Source organism: Molothrus aeneus, chromosome 9, assembly GCF_037042795.1.
Source record: "Molothrus aeneus isolate 106 chromosome 9, BPBGC_Maene_1.0, whole genome shotgun sequence".
NCBI classification, from domain to species: Eukaryota; Metazoa; Chordata; class Aves; order Passeriformes; family Icteridae; genus Molothrus; species Molothrus aeneus.
The window spans coordinates 4165003-4192657 of record NC_089654.1 but is presented as its reverse complement, the minus strand read 5'-3'; the positions used below and the strand labels follow the sequence as shown (position 1 = coordinate 4192657).

Here is a 27655-nt window from a genome sequence, read left to right as displayed (position 1 = left end):
ATGGTGCAAACATTCACACACACACACACAAATTCACACTTTTTCATGACATGAGGTTACTTCCATGCTTAAGCTCAAAAGGGTTATGGCTGGAGTTAGTGATTCTGGATTCTGCACTCAAATTGATTGCCTGGGAGAGGACTGCAGCAGGTGAGGGGCTGAGGTGGAGCAGGGGGTGAGGCTCCCAGGGAGCCACACACAGACTCTGCACATCAGTGCTTCTCTCCAGCTCACTGAGCCCTCCCATGCTCACCTCCAGAGCTCCTGCAGGCCCCATGGAGCTGCCTGTGGGCTCCAGCATGGCCCCACGCACACACACAAACAGCACCCACCCAGAGCACACAAACAACAGCCCAGCACCCTCAGATGCTTTATTTAAGAACATGCACGCAGACAGTTCTCTAGAAAGCACACTCCATAAATAAAACATGTTTAATAACCCAAGAAAACCAAACAAAATAAATAAACCATGCTACTGACTGGCAACCTCCTCTGCAGAAGAATCTGTAAAACACTTTCCAGGGTTTGCAAAGTGCCTGCCTGCAAAATATTTTGCATGATACAGTGCTATTCCTTAAACAGCTGTGATGGGCCACATGCTGCAGCAGCTGCCAAACTCCCTGCTGGACAGCTCTCCTGCCCTCCAACAAACCTGCTCAAATTCAGCTGGAGCCAGTGCTCCATTTTATAACAGCAAGGTACAATTTATTCGAAAAAAAATAATGATGACTGTGTTTTCCCACTGCTGGGAGTCAGTGTGGTGGTTGTGAGGTCAGGAATGCCAGGCCAGCCTGTGCCAGCTCACTGCCCAGCCTGACAGATTCCCTACAGACCATTAAGGGAAGCAGGGAAGCCTGAAGTGCTGAGTGATGTTCTCACAGCTTTATATTTCACTTCTGGACGCTCTTCTCACCTGCAGAATGGAGTGACACGAGTCACACTGAGGTCTGAGCTTATTCTGGGTTTATTTCCAGCTCTGGATAAAGGACTGAAGCCACCCTGACCCTGTGCTGATGCTGGAAGTGATCAGGCAGCACTCCTGCTCCTTCCTGCTGTGAGGAAAAGGGTGGGAGATGGGGAAGGGGGCAAATGTCTGGTCCCAGGCAGGAGGGAGATGTGTCCCTGGGATGCAGCACGAGTGCAGCCTGAAAACCCCTCTGAAACTGCTCTAACAAGGCTCTGCCTCTGGAAAGGGGCTTCTCCACTTCAACTGCTCTGTGTGGGTGGGAGGATCATTCCTATAGGAAAGACTGGCAGGATTGAAGCCAAGTTTGTAGGAGGTGATTTCCAGAGTCAATTTGTTCTTCTCTGCCCTTTTTCTTTTCTCTGTATAAAGCTGAGCACGCAGGAGAAGAACCAAATCCAATCGAGCATCACCTAATTTTGCTCAGAACAGAAGCTCCCTTTCATTAAAAATAAAAATCCCTTGTAATTCCATCCATGCTGCAATCTGGTGAATTACCAGAGTGGATTCTGGACAGAAAGCTCCTGCTGTGGGGTGAGCCCTCATTGTTGGCTCCCTTGCTATGCACTGCACACAGCTTGCCTTGTTTCACAGCCAGAAGTGCTGCTGCATCTTTTTGTCCTGCTCTCCCCACATCCCAGCCACTCTTCTGTTGGATCTGTAAGTGCCAACAGGTGGGAAGGGGCATGGGGAGGGAGAGGCTGCCAGGGTGCTCCAAAGGACCATCTGTGTGGGCAGGGACTGCACAATCCCAGCCAAGGACACGGGAACATCTGTCTGCCTCCAGCTCTTCACCTACTGCAAAGGTTACGCACCATCGCCGTGCCAGCTGTGCCAGGCACCAGTTCAACACAAAACACCCCCAGAGCAGCCTGTGGGGACCTATTTTTGTTGTCTTTAGCCATTTTAAAAACAGAAAATTCTGCCTAATTGAAAGCTGGTGTGCCCTCCCACTTCTCCTCACACAGGAGGACTTACTGGGGTAACAACAATTTCCCCCACGCTCCTCATCGGTTTTGCTGCAAATAAACAAAAGTTTCCCACTCTGCACTTTCCCTTTCAAAGACTGCTGCCAGCTCTGACATTTTTTATATTCCTCTGAGTAACTAGTGCCAAAATTTCTCCAGTCTTTACCAGCAATGAAAGCAGCAGCCTCAGAGGACTCGTGCACACAGCAGTGTGAGCACACTCCTGTGAGCACAGTCAGAGGTGTTTCCCAGGTGGCATTCAAGAGGAGAAAGATGGAAAGCTGTTCAGTTACTTCTGTGGTCTAACATAACCTGGAAGGTTTGGTTCCTTTTTTATGTTTGAACATCATGCTCTTTACACATGTTCTGTTAGTACTTTCTGGCCTTTTTAGGGAATACTTGGTGGAGGTACGACCTAAGGAATTCACAGAATTCAGAGAGTGACCACATTGGAAGAGACCTTCAAGATCATCAAGTCCAACCCAGCCCCAACACCTCAACTAAACCCTGGCACCCAGTGCCACATCCAGGCTTTGTTAAACACACCCAGGGATGGTGGTTCCAAACCTCCCCAGGCAGCTGTTCCAGAACTTTATCACTCTTTCTGTAAAACACTTTTTCCAAATATCCAACCTATATTTCCCTTGGTGCAGTTTGAGACTGTGTCCTCTCCTTCTGTCAGTGCTGCCTGGAGAAAGAGCCCAACCCACCTGAGCACAGCCACCTTTCAGGAAGGAATGGGACCTTCATCTCAGAGTCAGCCTTGAAATGTGTCCCCTCTCCACATGACATTTTTTAACTCCCAAAAGCATCACTTACTGTCATTTTTCTGAGGCTTTTTGATGCCTGTTTGTAACTCTCTGCCTTTCCAGGTTCCCTCCCTATCCCTCATCCCCAGTGAGCTGCCCACCGAGCAGCACCGCTGCGGTTGGCACTGCCACACTCCCACCCCGCCAGGCTCTGCTTTCCAGAGTTTGTTTTCTACAGCAGCCACTGGGAAATGAGGCTGGTGTGCCAGGCCACTGGCTGGATAATGAGTTCATTCTCCAGACCCACTGAGAGCAAGGTGCTTCCCTGGCCCATCTGCTCTCACGGCATGGCTCCGGCAACGCCGTTTGCAGAGAGAGCAGCAAACACCTGGTGGAACTGCTCATGTGCAACAGAGCCCCTGCAACACACACTGCAAAGCCTCCTCAGCCTAAAAATGGGAAGAGACAGAGCTCTGGGATTACTTCAGAGCCATTGCTGCAAATTCTTGAACTGGGGGGAAAAAAAATTTAAAGAATCAGGAGGAACAAAGCCTCCAGAGGGCTGAAGCACTCTTGTAGCACACACATGGCACAGGCACAGCGCTGTGTCTTGGTCACCTCTATTTCCTCCAGGTTTTCTAAGAGAAATAAAAGCTCCAGGAAAGTCACAGGTCAGAAGTGGTCAAAAGCAAAGATCTAGAGAAACCAGAACAAGAAATTACCCTTTATAAGTTTATCCAGCCTCAACTGAAACTGGCACACCTGACCTCAAGTTAAAAAGCCTAGGTACCATCTACAAATATATCTAGAGGCAAGGAAAACTAGTACCATTGTCAATTGGAGAAGGGATGAATAAAAAGTGCTGGGGCATCGAATAAAAAGTGGTGGGGCATTGGTCATTATCTTCATTAAATTACTCACTATTGAGTAATTTAATTAGTGAGTAATTTAATGAAGATAATGTGGGCTCTGTAATGCCCCACCTCCTCAGTACTAAAGTGTGGCAGCAGATGACTGACAACACCATATTTCAAATTGCCTTTAAAAAAATGTTTTTAAACACATTGTCCCACAGAAGGTGCTGCTGGTTGACATGAACAAGGGGCAGATGTGAGTGATTCATTAATGCCTGGAGGCTGCTGAAGGTCAGGAGAACATCCTCCCTCACATCCAACAGGACATGGTAACCATGAACTCTCACGGTTAGCTTGGGATATGAGCCAGCTATTAGCAGCAGAGCTTGCTCCAGGTAAATCCTTCCACAGCTGCCTATTATCCCCATCACATTATTCCTCCTGACAGAGGCAGCACTGTCCATATAGATCACAGGTGCAATCCAGTATGGAAATCCTATTTAGATGTGCAATACATTACTGTCTTCTCCCTGGCTGTACTAATGTCTGAATTAAACCGTAATATCTCATGGCTGGAACCTTTCTTTAATTCATATTGCAGACCCCTCACACAATCTATGTGCTGAACAAAGTAGTAAATTCACCTTAACACATTTATGCTTTCCCATAGTCTTTAAATCATTCATATCCAGACATTGTGTGTGTTCTGGATTGGGTGGAAATATTTCTAGCACATAACTTTTCCATTAATGGTTTTGGGGAATGAACTCTTTGAAGAGGAAGCTCTGTCCTTTAATCACTGGAAGAAGAGCAGTGCCCACACCTCACTGCTGCAGGATGAGCTGGAGAAGCCCCTGGGATCTGAGCCATCCTGCAGCGAGCTCCCTCTGAAGAGGGGCTGGGATCAGGCCCTGAATCCATCCCTGGGGAACAGCACACACTGCAAATGAGTGGCTGGGGGGTGGCATCTCCCTCCCTTCACCTGTGTGCTTTCCCTGTATGGGCAAAGAAGCCCAGCAAGCTCCCCTTTCTGTCACAAGGTGAGCTGCAGTGAGTGCAGACCTCCAGATGGACTTCCCTCTAACAACAAATGCAATTATTCACCAAGACTTGGTAAAACCTTGAAAGCAAGTTCAGAGCAAGCTCCACTGCATCATCTGCAGGAGCTGAGGGGGGTGAACAACAGAGCTGCCTGTAGGAAACCAAACCCTTGCTGCACTGTACCTAATTTTTAGACATCTTCCAAAATCAGCTTCACTGAGACACAGCAGGTAAAAACCACTACTAAGTACAGCAAAACACATTAAAACCACATTAAAGGATTTGGCAGAGCTCTCTAAAATTCAGAGAAATATTTTCCTTTGCAAGGACCCTGCACACCAAGACCCTGCAGCCTTTAGGGCATTGATGACACTGACTGTCCCTCTCTTTTGACAGCTGCACTTTTCTCCATCAACTCCTTTCTAACCCAGAGTTAGAAGGACCCACAATCACTGCAGCAGAGGCTGGAGGAGAAAGGAGGTTGTTACACTGTGAAATCCCTCAAGCTGATCTTTTTCAAATGTGTTTATCCAGGACAAAAAGCCCCCCTGTGGGGAAAAGCCTCTCTGCTTTTTGGGAGTCGACATGGGCAGCTCTGGAGCCACCTGCCACCATGGACCTGGAACTGCCACACCAAGAGCTGGCAGAAACTGGGTCCACGAGGCAAACTTCTCCTTTAGAGCCTCCAACTCCCTGCATACCTGGAAGAAGCGACTGTACCAGCAGCTGACTGGAAATTTATCCAAAATTCTCATGGTTTCTTTCACCCAAAAATTGTTTCCAGTCTTGCAGGGCCAAGGAACATTTTGTTGAAAGCACAAAAACTTGCTTTTGAACTAGGAGAATATTGCAGGCAAATGTCAGCACGGTGCTACAGCACAGTGCCACTCTGTGTATTGCTTCCTTAGGTACTCCAAATTTCTGGCCTGAGTCCAGCCTCTCAAACACAACGGGTTCTCCCCAGTGCCATGTGTTACCACAGGTCTCTCCCTAACTCTGAACCTGCTCAGAGAGGGTTTGTCCTCCTGCAGTGCTCTCCAGCTGCTGCCTCCAGCCTCTGACCTTTTGAAAGCTACCTGGGAAATCCCACATTTGGTAAGAGACTTTTTAAAGCAAACAGTTTACATATGATTAATTCTTCCTGTAGACCTCAAAAAAACCTCCTTCCTGATTAACAAAGGTCACTGAATCTCAAAAGTTAATGGCAGACACTTCAACTATATTACAGCCCTTCTCTAAAAAAAAAAAAAAACCCAAAAAACGAAGTAAAACAGAACTGGGTTTGTCTGGAGAAAATAGATGTGGCAGAAGAAAAGGCCAGAAGCTGGGGAGGAACAAACTGGAAAACTGATAGAGGAGAAGCTGGAGAGGAATAGGGCAGGAGCTCTTGCCAGAACAGCCCCAGAGTCAGAGAAATAAATATATATCCAAACAGTGACTCCTGCTGGAGTCACTGGGTACTGGGATATCCCCTGAGTACTTTGAGGTTGCACTTTCCCTACTTTCCCTATGAAAGACCCTATGAAAATGTGAAGAGGCAATCCTCAATCATCTTCCTGCACATTCCCATCATACCTTTCTCTATAAAGCAGCCATGACTTTGCTACCCTGACTGATCCATAAAAAATTCATAACTGTTATCCATGCTCAATAATTACAGTGTTAATATTTGGGTAATTTAGAAGTACCTTTCTCCAGCAGAGTTCAGCCTGTGCCACTGACTAATGCACAGTTTAAGTGTTTATGACTAAAACTGTTCTCTCCTCTTTTCCTTCCCCATTCATACCTCCAAAATGTTTTCAAAATGTTAGTGAAAAGAGGAATTTGAAGAGGGAATCTCATTACTTCAAGGCAGAATTAAAAAATTATGAAATGCATAATGCCCAATTTATCAATCAAAGCAAACTCTGCAGTACAGACACACTGAAAGCCCTTCACTCTCTAATCACTAATAGGTAACACTATCAAATTCAGCCCTACACTCTATTAGAATTGCAGTAGAAAAGCACTTAGTGTAATGCCCAGAGACAGCTCACCAAATACTGCTCACTTGGCTCAAAGACAAGGCTGAAGATGTTAATAATTTGAAAGCTTCCTTAACCAGTGTACTTTATCAACATGCCCAGAGAATGAAATAAAATACCTACACACAATTTCTGTAGATTAAAAAAAAAAAAAAAAATCTGACTTGTATTCAGCCCAAGAACTGTGAGTTTTTTTCCCAGATTTGTGAATTACCTGTGGATGCCTTGCTGCAGAGCCCATCCTCTCCCCATTGCAAACTGCAGGAACCATTTCCATTCCTTCTTTCTGACCACATTAATTTCAGGCTTGCTTGTAGGAAGATTTTTTTTTTCTATGTCCTCATTTCCTAATTCCTCATTTTCCCATCAGTCTCCTAAGCACCACAGACATACAGTGTTGGCAGAGCAGTGATGAACTTCATCCAACCTTCTCTCTCAGTTGTGCCTTCTTTCCTTGTCTTCCTCCAAGGGAGGAGGCAAAGACACCAAACCTCTGTGACCAGGTCCAGTGCTCATGTCCTCTCTTTTCATGTTATTTTCAACCTCAAACTTCAGATTTCCTAAGGTTTTCTTACTCTCCAGAGTAAATATCACCAACAGAGCATCACTGTAAAGCACCCAGAGCTGGAGCAGAAGCACCCAGCTGCAGGCAGCAGCACAGTTGTGACAGGGGGACGTAGCAAACACCGAGTTTACTCACAGACAGAGACACTGTGAGCTGGTGACAAGCAGTACAAAGACTTATTTGATGCAAAGACAGAATGACTGCATTGCTTATGTCAAAAAAAGATCAGTGGAAGCATAACAACAGAGCATTCTGCATGCTACACACACCGCATAAAGCACAAAAAATACTCTTTATGTTTCCTGCGCTTTTCTAGCCTGGTTTCTCAGGAATAAAACAAGAGCTGTGCAATTGTTCTGTCACTCATTGCTTCCCCAAATAACTTTTGAACCTGTTGGCTGATCTCAGGTTTGACAGATAGGCTGAGGTCTCAAAGGGATCACATTCCTATCAGATGCGTGAAAATAATAGAGACTCAAACCGGCGCCTTTGCCGGGCTGCCCCCCGTGCTGTGCCTGCCTCTGCTCTGAACCTCAGGGGTACCAATTAGCCCACGAGCCAGAGCAGCTCTGTGGAGCAGGGAACAGCTGGGGCAATGCTGGGATTCTTGCTTACATCTTCAGACAGAGCTCCAAGCAAAAACATCAGTGCGTGTGCCTCCCTCGGGAGGAGGGATCAGTGCTCCAACCACAGGACACGGCGAGGTGAGAGCTCACATCCATCCTCCTCCAAGCACAGAAAGGCAGAGCAGAACCCCAGAATGCCAGTGCTGCCAGCCTGAGCTGGCCTTGGTGTGCATGGTGCTCACTGTGTCCTCAAACCCCAAGCCACTGATGGTGCCAACGCTCCAAGGACTGCCCTGTCCTCCCAAGGCTCACCAATGAAAAATTTCTTCCTCACCCTCCCCTGCCTGCTCCTCAGCAGCAATTCAACCTCTGAGCTCCTAAAAACACATGTGCATTGTCTTTCTGGCATCACCAAAAAAAAATAAGAGAAGTGTTGCCTGGCAAAGAGTAAGATTTCTGTTCAGTTTTAAGGGGATGTGTATGACAGGGAAGTTACAGGACTCTCATTCTAATAGCCAATGCTGCTAATTAAAACTGTTTTGGAAGATCTGCAGCCAGCATATAAATCACCCCTCTATATGCTATAAATAAGAGGCAGATACAGAATTGAATAGCTCCCATTTGTCAACGGAATGAAGAGATTTGATTGTGTCTTTTTGAATAATAAATCCAGACATACCTAGCAGGGCATGGAGAGTTGCTCCAAGTGTCTCTTTTATCAAACAACAATGATTACATTATAGGGTTTGCATTATGTGCCATCATCCATTTCTCTTGTTTTCTCATTTATTGCTGACATCCTCCCTCCCAGATAAAGCATTTTGCTCTGCATAGAACGTGCTCATGTAAAGATCTCAGGAGCAAACACTACTGAGTGTCCTGATGCAGGGTGCACCTCGAGGATGTATCACAGAGCAGAAGGGAGTTTTGTAGGGGAACTGAGCTGTGGAAGCCTAAATACACAGGTTTTTCTACCTAAATACACAGGTTTTTCACCCCATCCTTTTTTTTTTTTCACAGTGCTTCTAAAGGACACTCAAAATGCACTGTGTATCAGACAGAGGAGAATCAAATCATTCTTATTGGCAGTGGATGTCCATTTATGCAAAACAATGCAGAGAACCAAAAATAAAGTCCTGAAGATAATCTTAAAACATCATTGAACAATGGAAACTCCAAAGGTATCCACACACAAGAAGCAGATACTTAATAATAATAATAACAATAATAATGACAATACCTCTCTCCTGTGTGGAAATCTCTTCCCAACCATGAACACTACATTCCATTCACAGCCACCATGTCTTTCTCACTGGAAAAGAAAAACAAACAAATGGGCACCAATTAGAAAAGGGCATTTATTAATGCTAAGTTCAGAGTAGTTTCAAATTTTGCACATGCACTCATAAAACAGAAGATTTAGGATTCCCTGTCACATGGGAGGCTGCAGAAGGTTAATTGAGTTCACTGTAGAAGTATCATTACCTCTATAAGACACCTAAGGAAAAAAGCACAGCAGTCAGGTTATGAAGATAGATTTATTTTAAGCCTTTAAAACTATTTGTCAAATTTTTGCCCTCTAACAGGGTGAGGATTCCTCTCACTTTGTCCCTAAATTCCAGTGCAGCTGAACAGCAACTTCCACAGCATTTCCTCGGCTGTGGATTTCACATGTTTCCCCCAGAGATGCCCTTGTCCCACCCACTGACAGACTGACACAGAGAAGTCATGACCCCTGGCATCTATTCCCCTTTTCCCAAAGGAAACGCATTCTCTGGGGTGGGCCACAGGATTTCCTCTCCCCTGCTGAAGGAGCAGCTGGAAGACAGTGAAACCAGCTCAAAGAGCTGCAGGGAAATTCCTGTGGGCTGCGCTTTTATCTTTGCTTCTGCTGGGGCTAAAAGTGGGGAGAAACAAGGGGGAAATCTTCCCCTTTGGGCTCCCTCATCACCCCTTCCAAAAAGGGCAGCCGTGGGACCTGTGGTCCCCTCAGTATCACTGGAATAAACAGCCTGCTCCTCATCTGCTCAGGCTGGTAAAGCTCTGACCTAGGTGTGCTTATTTTACCAACAGTGACTGTAAATCTGGATGATTTTATTATTTTGGTGTTATGCTTGCCAATAAAAAGGAAAAGCCAGCAGGAGCTGAAAGGATTTGATGGCTACAGAATTGAGTTCCCAGCCTGCCTCCCTAGGTGCTCGCCGGGCTGTCTGCCCTCCCCTCGCTCCCTGGAGCTCCTGAGCCTGAATAATGTCCCAGGCACCTCAAGCCAAGCCAGGACTCCCATGTCACCGACTCCGCAAGGACTTTGCAGTCACTGTTTTGTGCCTGATGATGACACAAAAGCCGCTGCAGAGCAATTCTCAACGCAGGCACACACACAGAGCGCGAAACAGGCAGATGGGACTCGGAGCACAAAGAGGATAAAACATCATTTTAACAAAATCCATTTGTTCAGATGACCCCAACTTGAAATTAAGGTGTTAAAACCCAAGACAAAGCGGATTTCTGATTGGCAGCCAGTGATGTCAGCCCTGTGCCAATTACAGAGGGAATTCATGTGGCTGCCTTTAAAAAGAAATAATTCCCTCCCTGATACAGCAATAAGACATTGCAGACAGCCCATTTGCCGGGGATTACGCGGCACTTCTCAGGTAGTTAAAGTCACTGAGCCTTTTGACCTTGTGCCTCCTAACACTACTGGAGGCACAATCACCCAGGGACTCGCTGCTTATCATGTGTGTCTTATTGCTTAAACAAAACCCAGCCACGCAGCAACCTGAGCCCGCCACCCCGGGCTCTTTGGCTGTGAGTTATTGCGCCGAAACAACACGAACATAATAAACAGCACTATTTATTAGCTTATTCTATGATTTCAGAGATGACTACACAGGCTGAGAAAGTGGAGGAGAAAGCGCCAGGCTGGAGTGAAAGCATTTCTCAGGTCACTGCTTTAAACACAGATTTTTCGTGCTGCCGCGATGCTTGTGCAGGGCGAGTAAATCTTTGCAGGCTGCAGTCCTGAAGTGGCTGGAATTAATCGTCCCTCCAGATGGGATCCGAGCTCACTCACTGCCATAACGTTCAGCATGTAATGAACACCAGGCAAGGTGAAAATTGATATCAAGAGCACTTCTAAGAGCTAAAAAGTTAACACCTAAATTGGAAATCAATATACGCTGTAAGTATTGATCAGCTGAACAGAAACCCGCAGGTTTTTGCCTCTGCTGAGTGGATGCTGTTGGAGGTTGAGCTGAAGTTCCACTGAAACACCCTATTTTAATAGTTATTTAAAAAAAAACACAAAGCAACACAACCTTATGGAGTGATGATCTAACTTTACAGAGTGATTGTCTAACCCTTCCGCAGGTGCCTCCATTCTGAACGACCAGGAACGTGCCAAGCCAGGTGTCTTTAGTGACTTTTTTACTGTCCCTTAGCTTTTGAAGCCAATCTTTTGTCCCCAAGACCAACAGAAGAAGCCAGAGCAGAGGAGCAGCACCTTTGAGGAGGATGGGTGGCCTTTGTGGACCTGTGCCTGGTGATGGGCAGAGATTTGGAGCTTGCTGAGCACATGGGAGCCCAGGTGTCACCTCTGCAATGCAGTTCTCAGCTCTCCTCACTGTGCTTGCACAAAGGCACCTCTGCTGCCTTAGGAAGGGGATCTCTGCACAGTGCCCCGCTCTGGTGGGACACAGCTCCTTGGGTCCGCAGTGGGTGAAGAGCAGCTGCAGAATGTGTCATCCCATGCTGTGTATCTGCTCAAAGCAAGCTTTTCAGACACTGTGATGAATGAAAGAGCTGTGAAAAACAAATGTCTCATTGTTTGAGTCCTCCAGCCTGCGAGGAAGCAGGAATTTCTGTGCTCTTACATCAAAGAAACACTTGACCCTATGTGATCAATTCCTCCTCCTAATTATTAAGTGCTGAAAGACCTGAACTTCTTCGAAATCTCTCAGGTGAAAAGGGGCAAGAATATCTCAGAAAAGGTTAGAGAATCCGTACATTTCTATAAATATTTGTTGGTCTGCATTCCTTTAACTTTGCATGATTAAATACAGCCTGCTTCTGTTCTTCCACTTTATCCTCCGGGGAAATTTATCATCAAAATTATTGTACAGCATTCATTACTCTAGCCTCATTTAAAACCTTGCCCTACTTATTATTTAGGCTGCAAAAAAAAAATGTTGCTTTGTATAGTATTTCCTATAATAGTCTCAATCATTACATTTAAAAGATTGCTGTAAGGCAGCTTAGCCTGCATTAGAGGAAAATAAAGTGGGATGCCATAGTTAAGTGTTACAGTTCTAATTCAGCTTTTGTTTCCCAAATCATAACAATGCAATGTTTCAGTTCCTTAAAAGGCTCTCGCTGCTCATTAGCAGCATCCAGGACTTCAGCCCCTGGAATTCAAAGGGACATCCAGTGGTTCTTCTCCCTTAAAAATGGTGGGGAAAGGCAGAGGGATGGGAAGGAATGGAAGGGAGGCAGGAGGCTCCATCAGTTAAGAGGTGGGGCTGTCTTTTAAATCAGTGGTGTAGGGAACACACTCAGCTGTGACAGAGCAGCAGGGAATGCAAATAAATTATGTTTGCTTAACCCTTACTCAAAATCTGTTTAGGACAGAGAGACAGACACGGCTGTTGAAAAGAAACAAAAGCAGAGTTTAAATGGAGGGGAAAAAAATTAACTTAAATCCCAGTAATGCTACGTGAAGCCTCTTAATTTGGGCTCCTTCAATAATGAGAACTGCTCTGATGCTGAGTACCATTGCTGGCCTTTTAGATAACACTGTATTTGTGTTTGTCTAACCCTTGTGTGCTCCTGAAAAAGCACAGCTGGTGCTGCACTGCAGACCCTGCTGGGGAGGGGAGCAGGGAAAAAGCTTCTCCTCCCCACTGGCAGCCCCACCAAGATCTCTTCCTACATGGGCTGCAGAACCAAAGACTTTGGCTTCTGGTTTGACCACATCAAACTCAGACTGAAAGCACAGGGTGGGCAAAAGCCGCTCATTAACACAGCACAGTTTTTGGAGGTTATGTCATGTATTTACTGTTTAGGTTGTTCTGTCCTCCCTCACTGCCTTCTCTGGACCTGACTGACCTCAGAGGCTTTTTGCTACCCCAGACCTGGCTATCCTTCCCTCTCTTCTCCATCTCAAACCAGAGACCTACAGGACTTAGGAGCACAGAAGGAACCCCTGGTTTAACCCTCTGTGATGGTGAAAATTCCCCAGTTATTCCTAATCTTCACTTCAGGATTTGATTCCTGACTCTACTTTTCCCTTTTACCCACCCACCTTGTCTTTCTGACTGTTTTCTACAGGGGGCCTTGCAAAGACCTTTCAGCATCGTAAATAAATGAGATAAGCCAGTTCCTCTCTCTTTCTTTCGTATTGACAACTTCAAAGACTTCCAAGAGATTAAGAGAGAAAGACTGTAAGTGATCTGCTGGGTCATCAAGCCTAGGCTTTCCCTATCACTTCCAGCCATATCCTACACTACCTTTCTACTGGATAAGCCTGATCTTATCAGAGCCTCCCAAATGTTTTCTTTTTTTTTTTTTTTTCTTATCATTTGAACCAGTTTACGAGGTACAAATGAAAGGCTTAGTGGTCTGTAACTCCCCGGATCGTTTTCTTCCTGGTGTCACTAGAAGGCACCTTGTCCTTTCTGTCCATTGAGCACACACATTCCTCATCACCCACGGGAAGGGAAAAAGAGAGGTGAGCTTTGGTGGAAGGAAGGGAAGAGAGCAGGATGGTGGAGTTAATGTTCATACAAGAGATGTACTGCCAACTCTGGTACATGCAAACTGGTGGAAAAATGAAAATTCCTATTTTATCATAGAATCACAGAATGGTTTAGGTTGGAAGGAACCTCAAAACTTCAATTCCAGCCCTTCCTGCCACAGGCAGGGACACCTTCCACTGGAGAGAGTGGTCAAAGGAGGGATCAATACTCTCCTTGGCTATTATTTTATCATTAGACTTCACAGACAAATAAATATTATTTTCTTTTCTACCACTAATTGTATGGATTCAGAGCTAATAATGAAAAATATGCAACACCTTGCTATTTGTCATGCACCAAACACAGCTCTCCCATCATTCTGGTCAGCAGAGGCTGTTCCTGATGGGTTCTGATGAGCTGCTGATGCTGGAAGGACTGTGCTCATTAGCTGGGCTGTGGAAATGGGGCAGATCACCCTCCACCAACCCCAGAGTTATCCCAGCACCCAGCTCTGGGTGCCAGCAGCTGCTCAGCACACCCAGATTCACGTTGGCAATCCTGCTGGCTTTCAATAAAATCTGTGTTTGGAAAATCCATAATGGTAAAACAACCCTATCACCATAAAAGGGGTTTCCCAGGAGGGAAGTATTTTGTGCAGCCTCTCCCCAATCATTTAGATGCAGAAAAACCTTTAGGCCCGTAGCTGGCTGCAAAGAGCAACAGAGACCTCACCCAAAGAGGGACAGCCTTGGGTTCAGGACCAGGAGAGGCCAAACCTCACTGCAGTTCTTTGGTCATGGGTGATTTCCAGGCAATCAGAGCCACAGCCCATTCACCTGTGGCTGCACAAACCCTCCAGGTTACAGTGCTCACACACGGGGAGCAGCTTCTCACCTCCTCTGGCTCCCCAGTCCTCCTCTTACACACAGCAAACACGTCAACAGGGCACATTTCACCTCGTGAAGCCGATGTTGGTGCAACCAAAGTGTCCCCCCAAAGCAGGGTCCTGGAGCAACCTCGAGAGCGCACAGGGGTGTGCAGGGCTTGAACTGCAGAGCACCCACTAAATCAGCAAAAAATGAGGATTGGGGTGAAGCTGAACAGATCCTCAACACTTAAATAGGAAGGGGAGGAAGATGTTTTGATTTTTTTTTTTTTAGTGATGCATTGATTCTATAACTTGCCATACAACCTTCTTTTCTTCAGAAAATAATAAGGGTACTGTTTGTTTCCTGTAATAATTTGGCACTGCCCTCTCTTTTATGAAAGAAATCTATTTGTACTTGGATATTCTGAAAAACAGCAAAACCCTTACATAAGCATTTAGGAAAAAAAAAAATTAACCAAAACACTTTCAACCTAACATGACTCCCGTGGAGAGCCTGTTATGGCCTGACCACAATCCCCATTCCCAAACATCCTGCATTGCTGGGCAGGGAGGAGGTAGAAGAGTTGGGCATGAAAAACTGGACTTGGGTCTGAGAAGAAGTGGAAGGAGGTGTATTAGTTTTTGTCTTTGTTTCTCACCATCCTACTCTGTTTTTAAGTGGAAATAAAATAATTTTCCTCAAGTCCAGTCTGATTGTATCTCACCATTTCCATGTGAGAGCCTTAACAATGCCATCCAATTCCTGACCCCCCAGATGACTTTGCATCAGCAAAAAGGAAAATCACCAGCACTGAGGCGATGCTTGGGGGATTATCAGCTGCTTATCAGAAGGTGACTCACAGAAATCACACACCTCCTCCTCCATCTCAAACCAGGAGCAATGAGCTGTCAGGTTGGCAAGAGTCTTTTCTGTCCCAGACCTTCCAAAAGAACTGATTTTCAACATTTTAAGCAGAAATGTCCAAGTCTCTAACTTGAAGGGATACATCTTTTCCTGTGCTCCTTTGTGCAGATTTTACAAGAGGTCAGCCAACAAAACAAGGTGGTCAGACCATCAAATGCTTGCTGTGCTTGAGGTGGCTGATTTTGACTCCTGAGTAGCTGGACCTAATTCTCTGCCAGTTCACTGTCACTCTCCTGTCCCCAGCCCCTGAGTCTCTTATCTGTTAAAAATGAAAGGTTTGGAACAGGAGCGAAGGTCATCTCTGCCTGTGCTTCTGTTCCACAGCCAGCGTTGTAGAACAAATACTGATGAGGATCATGATGATAATGAGGAAAATAATAATGAGCATTGATCTCGATGGAGATGCTCCTCTGTTCTACCCAGGCCACTGAGATGAGACTCAGGAATCCCCAGACATAAAGGATGTGTCACACTAAACTTTAATTAACAGCAAATCACAACCCAAATGACACATCCCCCCCTTCACACTCTCAATTTTCATAACTGACTTTTCACAATGAAACTCCAGGGGACATTTGAAACTAGAGAAGAAAGCAAAAAACCACTTCTGCCTCCACATGCAGCTGGTTCCGCCAAGGGAGCCATCCAGCCATGATTCCTCTCTGATTTTGTACAGCAGGAACCACGAGCAGCTTCAGCCTAGTCCAGGGAGAGACATCAGCAGAGATGAGAGGAGAATTTAGGTCTGCTGTGCTCCAGGGAGACACTCTTGGCACTGAGGTATTTCACAGCTTCCCCTGCTGTGACCCCCTTTGTGTCACCAAGCAAACCCCACGCTCCCACAGCTCCACTGGGTGATGCTTTTCACTGCTCCAGCATTTTCCCCACACAAACAAATTAACCTGGTCACTGTGAGGGACAAGGCCTTGCTGGCCAGGTGCCCTTGCTCCCAGCAGGGAGCACTGGGGTCACTCGTGGAACATGGCATAAGCAGCTCTACAGATTTCCAGGGAAAATCCCAACTCCTGTAAGGAACAGAAGAAATCAATGCTCAAAGGAAAGTTGTGTAGCTGTGAATAACTAAAAAGTAGTATTCAGGAATGAAATATTTACTTTTTGGATACGAATTTTGCTGGTGGTGTTTCTGTAATATAAATATTTTAATCTTGCTTTCAAGTGCCCAATTTTTCCGGTTTTTTCCCAATAAATATGAAATATTTTTTGATTGGCACACTCCCCTATGGCTGCTCATACAAGGCACCAAGCAGGCAAACATGGGTTCCCTTTCTGTCAAAGCCTAAGGGAGATCTTGTTTATGAAAAGGTGCAACATGTAGAATTCTTTAAAAGACTTTTTTTTTTAATAAGTACCATGAATTCATTGACTCATTTTATGGACTAAGTAGGAGGAAGTAAGGAATATCTCAGGCAATTCCATGCATTTATATCCATTACATATAAACTCATTTCATATTGATCATGGAAAGAATAAATTGTTCAGATTAAATCAACCTCCAGCAGGATAAGGTCACAGACTTGTGCTATTAACTGCAATTGGCCACTTAAGTAGAGGATACCAACAGAACAGTGAAAAAACCCAGGTACATCTTCAGTGATAACATATCCCATAAATACTCCCCATGGAAAACTTCATGTACAGCCACAGCAAAGTTCAGAGTACAGCAGGAAATGGATATTGGGAGTTTCAGAGTTGCTGTTGTTCAGCCATCTCTCCTCCCTGCAAGCAGCTTCTACCCAGTAAAGAACAGGAGATCTGACACCAGGAGATGCAGCTGATGAAGCAAAGACTCAAACCAGAAGGACACAAATCTGCACAGCCCCATCCCTCCTACAGGACCCTGCATGGGCAGAATCAACATTTACAGCACTGGGCAGACAAAGCAGCAAAGGATTCCTGATCCTACCTTTGGGAGAAATAAATAACCATGCTTTTAAAAAAAATAAGCGAGAAATAAAAGGCCAAGTTTGGATAAAATTCAAGCAACTAGTCTTGCAAATTGTAACTTAGGCAGCTCAGAGTGCTGTAAGACAGGGATCTGTAACTAATTGAAGTGAATAGCTTGAAGTGCTCTGCTATTAGGGAATCAAAGCTCTGGCATATCTGCTGCAGTGTCTGTGAAACAGCAATAACAGTGTTTGCCCACCTTACAGAGATAATAGAAGTGGTTACGTTTGTGCAGAAATGTGATCATGTAAAAAGCACTGTGGTATAAAAGTGCTAAATATTATTATTAGGTGTATGTTTTGGTACTCCAAAAAATGCAATTTATTCACACTCTATTTCTTTGACACTTGTAACAGGCTTCCAATGTGGCTTAGAACCCCTGCTCAAAAATAAACATCAGAATAATGAGCTTTCCTTATTTAATTCACCAAATAGGCACAATAAGCTCATGTTTAAACAAAAAATGGAAAGGAAACTTGCTGCTGTGCCAGAACAGCAGCACAATCAATTTTAATTAGCATTGCTCATTGTGGGAAATGATAAGGTATCAGTCATAGTAATTGGTGGTGTTGACAATTAGTCAAAGTTATTAACATCTCAAGACCCAGGACAAAAAAAGCTTGCTGAATTTTAAATATCTGGAGAAGGCTTGCCTCGAAATCCTCAATTTTCACACAGTCTGAAAACATTGCTCAGATTTATTATTTGTCAGCTTCCCATCAGAGCACAGGCACTGGGATAACACCACCAACCCAACATGGCTGGTGCTTGATCAATCCAAGTTTTCCCCTGCTGGGAGTGGGGCTCCCTCCTCTCCTCTCCTCCCACTGCCCTGCTCCCTCCCTCTCTCCCTTTGTTTCCCTTTTCTGCTCCCAGTGCTCATCCCAGACCCTCTCCCAGACTGAATGGATCAGGGAATGCTCCCAGGCAAGGGAAAGGCCTTGGAGTGGAGCATCTTCAGCAAGGTCCCATGAAGGAACATGATCCTTTGGGTGCCCAGAGCTCAGGTGGGTGCTGCCACAGGAGCAGCAGCAGCTGCTGCCTGCAGGAATTGCCTGGAGCACCTCATTTAATGGTCAATGAGCAATGCCTCAGCCTTCTGAGAAGCTCAGGGGTGAAGCAAAGTCTATGACGAGACACAATATAGGGAGTTTTGAGGGTTCTGTCCTGGTCTCTCTTACCCCACAAATGTCCTGCCTGTGGTTGCTCTCTGACTTCTGCTGAGAGAGGATCTGGCAGAGGAGGTCAGTGATGACAAAGGTGAGCAGAGCAGAGAGCCCACCTGTGTGGATCACATCAGAACTGACACAAGGATTTCTGGTCTTTTAGTAAAGTTCAGAGGTCAATATCAGGTTATTTTTCTGGCCACCAAGACCATAAATTCTCCAAGGTCTAGCACTTGGCTACTCTATTGTATATACTCTACTTGTACCTTCATGTTTTCGTGGGCAATTCCTGAGACACCCAGCCTGCAGGTGCTGAGAGCAGCAAGTGACCCACCTCAGTGAGTTGCATAAGGATCACTTATGGACACAGCTGATGTACACAAAAAAGGCAGAAAAACATTGTCCAAAAAGCATTTATTTAATCTGACAGACCCCTGACCACCTGCCCTACAAGACAAAGATCACAGAAATACTCTGTCAATTGTTTTCTGCTGGAGTTTCAGTGAAAACTCAATATATTCCACCTCCCACATGCTGCTGTCCCCTCACTGTAAATAAGATGTGTATAATACTGCAATAGCCATCCTTCTGCTGTAAGTAGGTGTTACAGTTTAAAATAGCAGAGGTGACATGTATTACTCATTTGTCCTTTTGCTCGCTTTAATGAGTTTATTTGTATGGAAATTAAAAGCCAGGTAAAAATACCATCTCTGTCCCTAACATATGTATCTGTTACACAACCACAGTGATTCTCCTGACCCTTCTCCTACAACCACCACTCCCAAACTGGTGCTGCCTTTCAAGCAACAGAGCAAAATACCAGGCTGCCACAAAGGAACAAATCCTGCTGAGCTGCACCCCTGGCACAACTGTCAGAAAGCACAGTCCTGAAAGAAACTCCTCCAAAACCCAACTGAGATTCAAAGCAAAGAAACTCTGATTTAAATTCCCTCTCAGGCCCACAGCAGCAGCGGGGCTCTGCCACTGCGGCCGCCAGATAAACACCATTTTCAAGGTCAATTTCCTATGACCAGTTGCTTCATTTCTCATCATTTTCTGTCCAACTTCATAGATTACCACTTAAAATTGATTTATTCTTTCCCTTCCCAGCATTACTTTGCACTTCATTTAAAAGGGACGTCGGGGGGGGATTTTTCTCTGTGCTCCCCACAACGACACCGTCATAGGACGATGGGCTCAGCTGGGTTTCAAGTGACTGAAACAGCTGCTCAGTAAAGCAGTGTAAAAAGTTTATAAAAGCCAAACCAAACCAAGAGGCACCTCCAAACCATTTCCCCTTCTCTTCCCCACTGCTAGAAATACTGTTTTTTTAGAGACAGTGACCCGGGTTTCTACACATGGAGCTTTGTTGTAAAGCAATGTTTTCATAGCCCCTAACAGAAAACTGAAGTTGTGTCGAGGTCTGGTTTGAGGTTCCTCCTGCAGGCCGGTAGCAGTGGCACTGGAGATCAGATTAAAGCTGACAGAGATGAAACTGTGCTGGCCCACATCCTTGGGCTTGCTCCAGGGCCTCTCATCTGCATTTCATCGTGATGTGAGCACATGTTCCCATCATTGGTACACTCATCTGCATCACTCTGAATGTTAATCACAGGCTAACCCAATTTCTTCGGCAAATTTATTACATACTGTTCATTAAAGTTCATAAAGCCTCACGTGAGGCTGAAAGAAGCAGAACACCCTCACCGAGGATTCCTCAGCAATTCAGAGGTGGCAACGTCAGCCCAAGGAGCTCCTCCTGCCAAGGTGGGTGCCAGAATCTTTCATCCAGGGGACGACAGGGGAGGGGAAGGAGGCAATGAGGTACAAAGAGCTGTCACAGCCCTACAGAAAGCCCTGAAACTGCTGTCCCTGTTGGAATTCAACAAAACAAACCCAGATTTCTTTCCAGAGTCATTGAAAAATATTTTTTTTTCAATGAACAAGGAAAAAGAATCAAGGCTTGCCAGCAATGTGGGGATGTGAGGGGAAGGAAACCGAGCTGGGAGAAGGGGATCACAGGACAGAGCTCACGGGGAGAATCTCAGCAGCACACACTGCAAATGTTACAGGTTGTCCTGGAGTTGGGAATTGTGGGCTGCCCTCAGGATGTCCCCAGCAGCTGGATCTGACAAGTGACACTTTACTGCCCTTTGGATTTACTGGCAATGCATGGTAGAAACACACTTGGACAACACTCACATGCTTAAACCTAAGCATGTGCTTAAATGCTTTGCTGACCAGGGCTCAGAGAAGTTGTGTTTGTTTTTTTTTTTTTTTAGAAAGGGATGATTTACTGTATTCCAGTTAACAGCCAGACATAAACATCTACCTCCCCAATGAACTCTGTGCATCTGAAATTATCTCAATTTCCTACACCAGCTCCTCAAAACCTCAGGAACACACAGAAATCCAAGCCTCCAACATCCCGAGTGCAAACTGTTAAAATTCTCCAAAGGACTTTATGATTGAAATATTCAATCAGATGATGCTACCATCAGAATAATGAAGCCTTTGGAGGATTTGCTTCATTGAGTATAAAATAATTCTGAGAGACACTTAAAAGGAAGAAACCATGTCTGTGGGAAGAAACAGGACCGATTTTTTGCCAGAAGGAGGATTATTCTGCAAGCCAGAAAATGATACCTCTTGGTAACCCAACATCAGATCTGCTCCAAGGCTAAAATTAGATGTCACAAAATATATAAATATAATTTTTGCACAGCTGTGTAAATGAAAATACATCTGTCAAGAAAAGAGAAATTACAGATGCTTACTCTCTCCTTTCCCCAAAATTTCCATAACCATAGAACAATCCAGCCTGAAATTAGAAATTTGCTCTCTCCTTTAATTAAATCCATTTGCATTTTTCTTCTCCTCAGCTGATTAAATAACAGAAAAGCACAAAGGTGAAGGCATGTTTTGTGATTAAAGCACTGGACGAAGACCCCAGAGGAGCCAATTCAGTTCTTGGTCCTGTCACAGGACTTCCTCTGTGACCTTGTGCTCAATCTCTTTGCACCTCTTTTCCCCTCATGCAATGATGGATATTGTTACACTCTCCATCACAGTCTCCATCTTTCCTATTGGATCATGAGCTCTGCAGGGACAGGACTGTCTATTAAAGGTTTTAGGGAGAACACCCCAGGAACAGGGAGGGAATTGCAGAGGGATGTTCTGCTGACCTGTCCGCCTCTCAGACCCACAGCAAGGCTGTGACCTCTCACTGCTGTCACCGTGTGAGACAAGCCTGGGTACAAGGAACACAAAAGGGGTCCAAGGGAACTTGCAGGGCTTCTCAGTGACTGTTGTGACCATTTTTCCATGAGGTAGCTCCAAAGCTGTGCACAGAGCAGTGCAGGGGGGAAGAGCAGCTGGGCAGGGCAAGGTTTGCACCCAAGCACAAAGCAAGACAGGGCCAAATCCTTTATGCCATTCTGTTTTCCGGCTCCTAATCCCATTTCACAGAGCATGGCATCATACAGCACTGCATTTTTTGCAAGCAAGGCTGAGGTATCCCCTAAAGAGGGTGTAAAACCTGACCTTAGTAAGGCCAAACCATCCCACAGCTCTCCATAGGGACGGGGCTCTGGATGAGCCTTGCAGCTGAGTGATCAGAAACACAAGAGAAAACAGGAATTCATCTCAGGAAAGAGAGAGACTGGACCCTAACAGAATTATTCCAGAGCACAATAACACACCAAGCTGTCTTCATCAGCTCTATTACTCTTGCCTGGCTTGACTGCGAGCACATTGCCTCAAATCGGTGGCAGGAAAATTAATATCTTCAAAAGGAAACAGTTCACCACATCACACACAGTCCAGCTCCCATAATGATAAGTTCCCTGATAGAGATCATCTTCAAAACCCCAGTGGTTATAAGAGGCTCTATGGAATTCATCATTTTTGATGGCTGGTTTGTTGGTTTGTTCTTTTTTAATTGAACCAAAATACAGTTTTGAAGGAATATTCCTAGCCATGCTGTTTTAAGGGATTAACAAGCCATTATGTACTAGAGCATACATACATAATGGAATCAGCAAACAGGAATCAGCAAGTAATCTTCTGCCTCCACAAAGTCTGATGTGTAATTGCCAGAAGCACCAGGGGAATTTCTGCCTTTTGTTAAAGCTTCAGGAGGTGACTGTCGTCAAATCTGACAGAAATACAGAATGCAACAATCTTATAGACATGAAAGTTACTGTTTCACACAAAAACAAACTTTCATTACAGTTAGGAGTGAGAGCCTGAGTATTGATTTGCAGATGTAAGTGCTAACTGTTATTATTTGGTAGATTATGGGAACAGAGCAGTGAGCTTCTGAACACTGCACACAAAGAGAGGCATGATATGCAAGATGAATTTTATGAAGCAAATCTTCTTTGTGGAGCCTTTAGACTGACACAGCCTCAGTTTAATGCCATGGATGGGGAGCTGTGATCAGACAGCTGATAGGCACCACATTTCCCTGAGCAATTGCTTTCCCATTAAGAACTTGCATCAAACCAAAACACCATGGGGGAGAGCAGGGCACGAAGAACAAATATCAGAGCAAAACCCAGAAATGTGGCAATGTTACAGAGCTGAAGCAAAGCCTGTGGCTTTACAGAGCAAACACATTCACTGCATGACAGTGAGAGGGCAGCCAAAGTGAGGTACACAAAAATCCTTCCTCTGTGACCATCTGCAGGTTCAGGCTGTGGGGATCTGCAAAATTCCCTCCTGGGGTGATGGTTCTGCAGAAACCTTGTCCTAAATCCTTAGGAATACAGAAGGCAAACAATATCTAGTAGGACTCTCACTATAGATTAAGAGATTTCTTTCATATTTCTTTATTAGAAGGGCTGGAATGTCCTAACATGTCCTGTGGGAAATGGGAGGACCCTCTGCTGGGAATTTGATTCCCTCTGCTGGGAATTTGATTGCTGGGAATTTCCCACTGCTGGGAATTTGAAAGAGTAACAGTAAGAAATGTGTCTGCCCAAATCATTGTGACAGAGCTAACTCACTTGCATTTCTTGGAAAGAGTAAATATTCTCTGCAGTTACCCTCTCTGTACTTTTACTCTTTGAAGTTTTTCACTCCAAAGAGCCATTAGAGTTTTTGGTACTGGTACCAAACCCTGCTGAACAGCACAGGTGAGAGCAGACCCTTTCTTGAAAGCTCATGCACAGGAGGGATGCCAAGAAGGCGTCATCCAAATAACTCCCAAGATTTCTACAAACCCATTCCATAACACACAATTTCTGCATGCCAATAGTAGCTCCAGGTTCTTATCTGGTATCTGCTTGTCCACAGAAAGACACACAATGAGAAATAAATTAGCTTTAAAAGCTGAGATCAGATGGTTGTGTCAAGGCAGCAGAGAAGCCCCTGTACTCATCAAACCCTCAGGTGAGAAGCTGATCCCAGCAGCTGAGTTTTGAATGGAGCTGCAGGATCATGAAGCAGGAAACGAGGTCTCTTAGTCTCTTATTTCTACCCATTGACTGCATAAGCTGCTGTAATCAATCATAACCTTGCAAGGAACAGCTGCACAGTGCTGGAGTGGGGACAGTCTGTGCAGGGACTGCTTATTCCTTGCTGCTCCAGATGAAAACATTCTCCTTGAAAGAGCAGAAGTTTTGTGTCCCATGGCTGAGCCCCACCAGCCCAATGCCACTACACCAGGTTTTAACCCTGTTATCCCTTTGCATTAATCCATCACAAGATAACGGCATAACTTTCCCCCTCTATTTTCTGAGCAAATCACAAAAAAACAACTGCTGGCCAAGCCAGAAAAAAAACTGCATAAAGGTGTTTAAAAGCAATGTTAAAAATAAAAACCAATAACAGACTGTTAAAATACACAGAATTCCTTTCCCATTTCCATCAGGGCTGAGGAGTCAGGTGCAGGAGAGAAAGCAATGCTGTGGATAACATACACACTCCCTTCAAAACCTCATTATGCTGCAGTACATCAGTATTCCAGCAACATCTTGGGTGGGAAGTTGTAGCAATATCGATAAATTATATTCTGTCCACATCACTTGGGTGCCAGTAATGTTTCAAAAAGCCTGGAGGATCAGTGGGTGACTCTTGCAATGTATATATAAAGAGAAATCTTGTTTTGTCTCCCTAGAGACAGTTTCTCTTCTAATGGAGTGTGGTCAGAGGGGTTCTGCTTAATTCATGCATTAAACTCTAGATCTCCATCACTTCACAGTGGTTTTGTGCTAACTACAACGTATAGGGGCCATTAGGAAGCACGACTGACTTTTCTTCCTTCATGGATTATACAGAAGGAATGGGAGCCAGTCAGGCTCATTAGCATATGTTTAAAGAGTTCACGGGGTTGGCAGTAGCAGAAAGTACCCAGCAACCAGCAGAGACGTTTAATTCTAAACCTTACACATCAACAATAAAAGGAATATCTCTCCTTCTCACTGTTACATCATTAAATGAACCAGAAGGAGCTAAACCAGGACCTCTGGAGGTGCTGACAACAGAGAATTGTCTGAGCTTGGTGGAGGATAACATGAATTTTAATTATCCCGGCGAACTGCTGGAGTGCTTATTCCCTTTCAGAGGAAGGAATTAGTGCTGAGGTGCGTGCCTGCCGCCCTGTGCTGCAGGCAGGCACTCCGGGAGCAGGGCTGGGTGCCCCTGGAGCCCTGGCAGCGTCTCTGGAGCCTGGGGAGCAGTGGCCCAGCCCAGCAGCAGCACTGGACACACCGCAGCGATTCCTGGCCACCAGCCTGGGCTGCTGCCTGCAAACCCCACACCCCAGGTGGGGCTGCACCCGGGAACCCCACAGGAGATGCAGGAGCACCCTCAGCACCCTCAGCTGCCTCAGCCAGGGAAACCAAGCAGTGCTGCCTTGAAAACAGGTGATGCAAGCTGGCTGAATCCAGGCTGGTTTTCCACGGGGAGCATCCCTGCAGTGAAGTGGCCAAGCAGCACATCACTCCTCTTGTTACAAATAAAAAATCTGCCAATTTTCTTTTTTTTTTTTTGGGGGGGGGGGGGGGGAAGAGTTGTAGAACCAGTTGGACCAGTTGCTGCCAAGGTGAAGTTCTACCTGTTTGTTACTGTAATCACCGATTGTTCTCGTAAATTGCTCCTTTTGTATCGGTATGGCCCTGCCTGAGGCTAAGTTGTCCTTGTCCCCGGACGGTGAGAGGAGGGGACATGGGGGGAATCAGAGGGAATGCAAAACAGCCTCAAGACCAGCATGCCATGGGAGGCAACCCCACCAAACTTACCGAAAAGATCCCGAAAACAACGAGCCAATGCAGCTCTCCTCAGCACATCACTGCCCTCCTCCTCCTCCTCTCTCCCGGTTTGCAGCTGGGCCCATTGGGGCTGAGGTGAAAACACCACCGGGCTCAGCATCAGCCCTGCAGGTACTCCAGGGGTGCCTCACCTGGGAGCAGATGGGCAGGACAGCCAGGTGAGAGCAGGAGGAGTTCCAGCTGTTTCTGCCTGTCCTGCTGACAGAGCAGTGACCTGAGCCACTGCACGGCCTTCGAGTATCCCAGCACAAGCAGTAAGGAGCACCTGGAGGTCAGGAAAATGTGGGGTTTGGTGAGGAAAGGGGCAGCAAAGGCTTCCCAGTGCCCCTCCTGCTCCCCAGCCCCTTCCCCAGGGCTCTTGGCCCCAACCTGAGGCTGAGAGCACATCCAGGTTCACCCCTCTGTGTCACCAGCCCAGGGAGAACCAGGCAGAGACAATTGAAACCAGGGAGATAAGTAATGCAATCTTCACACAAACCTCCTGAACAAAAGACTTGGCTGTAACTGAGGTTATTTTTTTTTTCCCCCATCCCAAAAGAAACCCTTTCCCTCATGGATGTGAAGCTGCTCTCCCACAGGACCCGCAGCACAACAGGGCACATGAGCCCACACGAAAAACAGCCTCCCTTGCTTGGAATTCTGAAAAATGTCAGATATCAAGGAGCATATGTTCCAAGTGCCCCTGAGCAGTCACAGAACACTACATTTACAAACAGAGAAAACCAATTTGAATCACTCAGTACATTTGCATGCAGCATCTGCAGGATGCTTTAGAATCAAGATTAATGTGCAGATTGGAGCAGGGGCCTGTGGTGACAGGCAGGGAGAGCCAGGGAATGGTGGCAGAGGATGCTCAGGGATGCAGGAACCCCTGACAGAACCTCCCCAGGGACAGCAGCAGCTTTTGGGTGCAAATGCCAATGCAAAGGCTGTTTATTGCTTTTGCAAGTTACTGCTGCTCACACTGGGGTTGGTAAAGGCCATCTGGAATTAGCTCTTAATCTCGTGTCCCAGTGGCTGGCAGAGATCAGCAGCTCACAGGGATGGGCTGTGCATCCTCTCCAACACTCCCAAAACCACAGACCCTCACCTTTCACCTTCTCTCACAAAGAAATCGAGTTCAAGGGGCAGAACTGGGGAAGCAAAACCCCCCTGCACATCAAGCATTTCCTGCTTTTAATAAAACTGAGCATTTGCAGGGGTGTTTTGAAGTGCAGATTGCAGCAAAAGGCCTTGGTGAGGTCCTGCTTGCCAGCACCATCAGAGTGGGCTCATCCTCACTGAGAGGTGGCTCCCACGCTGGGATTGAGCTGCTGGGGCTTTTGAAGCATAAGGCTCTGGTTTATCAGGTAAATAAGCTGGGGAGGTGATAAGCCACTCTCTGAAAAGCCTTCAATAATCACACTGATATGTGCCTTGAACTCACACTCCTTTCAGAATTCCCTGGCTTTTTAATGACAGAAAAGAAGATCTCGGTTTCAGAAATATTCAGTGTTCTCCATTGTCAGTCTCTAGCTTAAAAAATAATTAAGTTTACTCTCATGCTAGCCTGTTATCAGGTCAGTGCAAGATGCTAAGAGATCAGTGTACCACAGTAAGAAATATTTCTGTCTATTTAACCCACTAATTCAATTTCAGTAAAGAACGAAGCCCATGAAGTATCTATTTATAAAGTAAATACAGCAAGCAGAAATCAAATATTGGTCCTGTTTCAGGCCATTAGCTGAGAGGATGCTGGGAAGGTAATAGCCACAATTTCTAGAGTGCTAAAAAGTGGTTTGTTCCAACAAGCCTTTGTTTTGTTTTTTTTTTTTTTTCATGCCATAAGTGTCAGCCTGAAATGTTGTGGGGAGAACTGGACAAGATGCACCTCAGCTGCAATCTCAAAAACACTCCCAGGTTTTTCTGTGCTCTTTACCACATCCTAAGGGGGATGCACAGAACCTTCAGTAAATTATTGCCAGTAAATTATATAGTAAATTTAATAATAAATT

At 45.5% G+C, this 27655-nt stretch overlaps 1 protein-coding gene across 12 annotated transcripts in view; it reads right to left on the bottom strand.

Annotated features, from left to right (window-relative positions):
• Positions 1-27655, bottom strand: part of DAB1 (DAB adaptor protein 1) — a 414794-nt gene that overhangs the window by 204213 nt on the left and 182926 nt on the right. For 11 of the 12 annotated variants that reach the window (XR_010784065.1, XR_010784066.1, XM_066555483.1 and 8 more), the window contains exon 2: positions 8972-9043. The gene's annotated coding sequence lies outside the window, so the exon portion shown is untranslated. Of the gene's footprint in view, positions 1-6814; positions 7225-8971; positions 9044-27655 lie in introns of those variants that run through there. The other variant, XM_066555488.1, reaches the window with a different exon arrangement.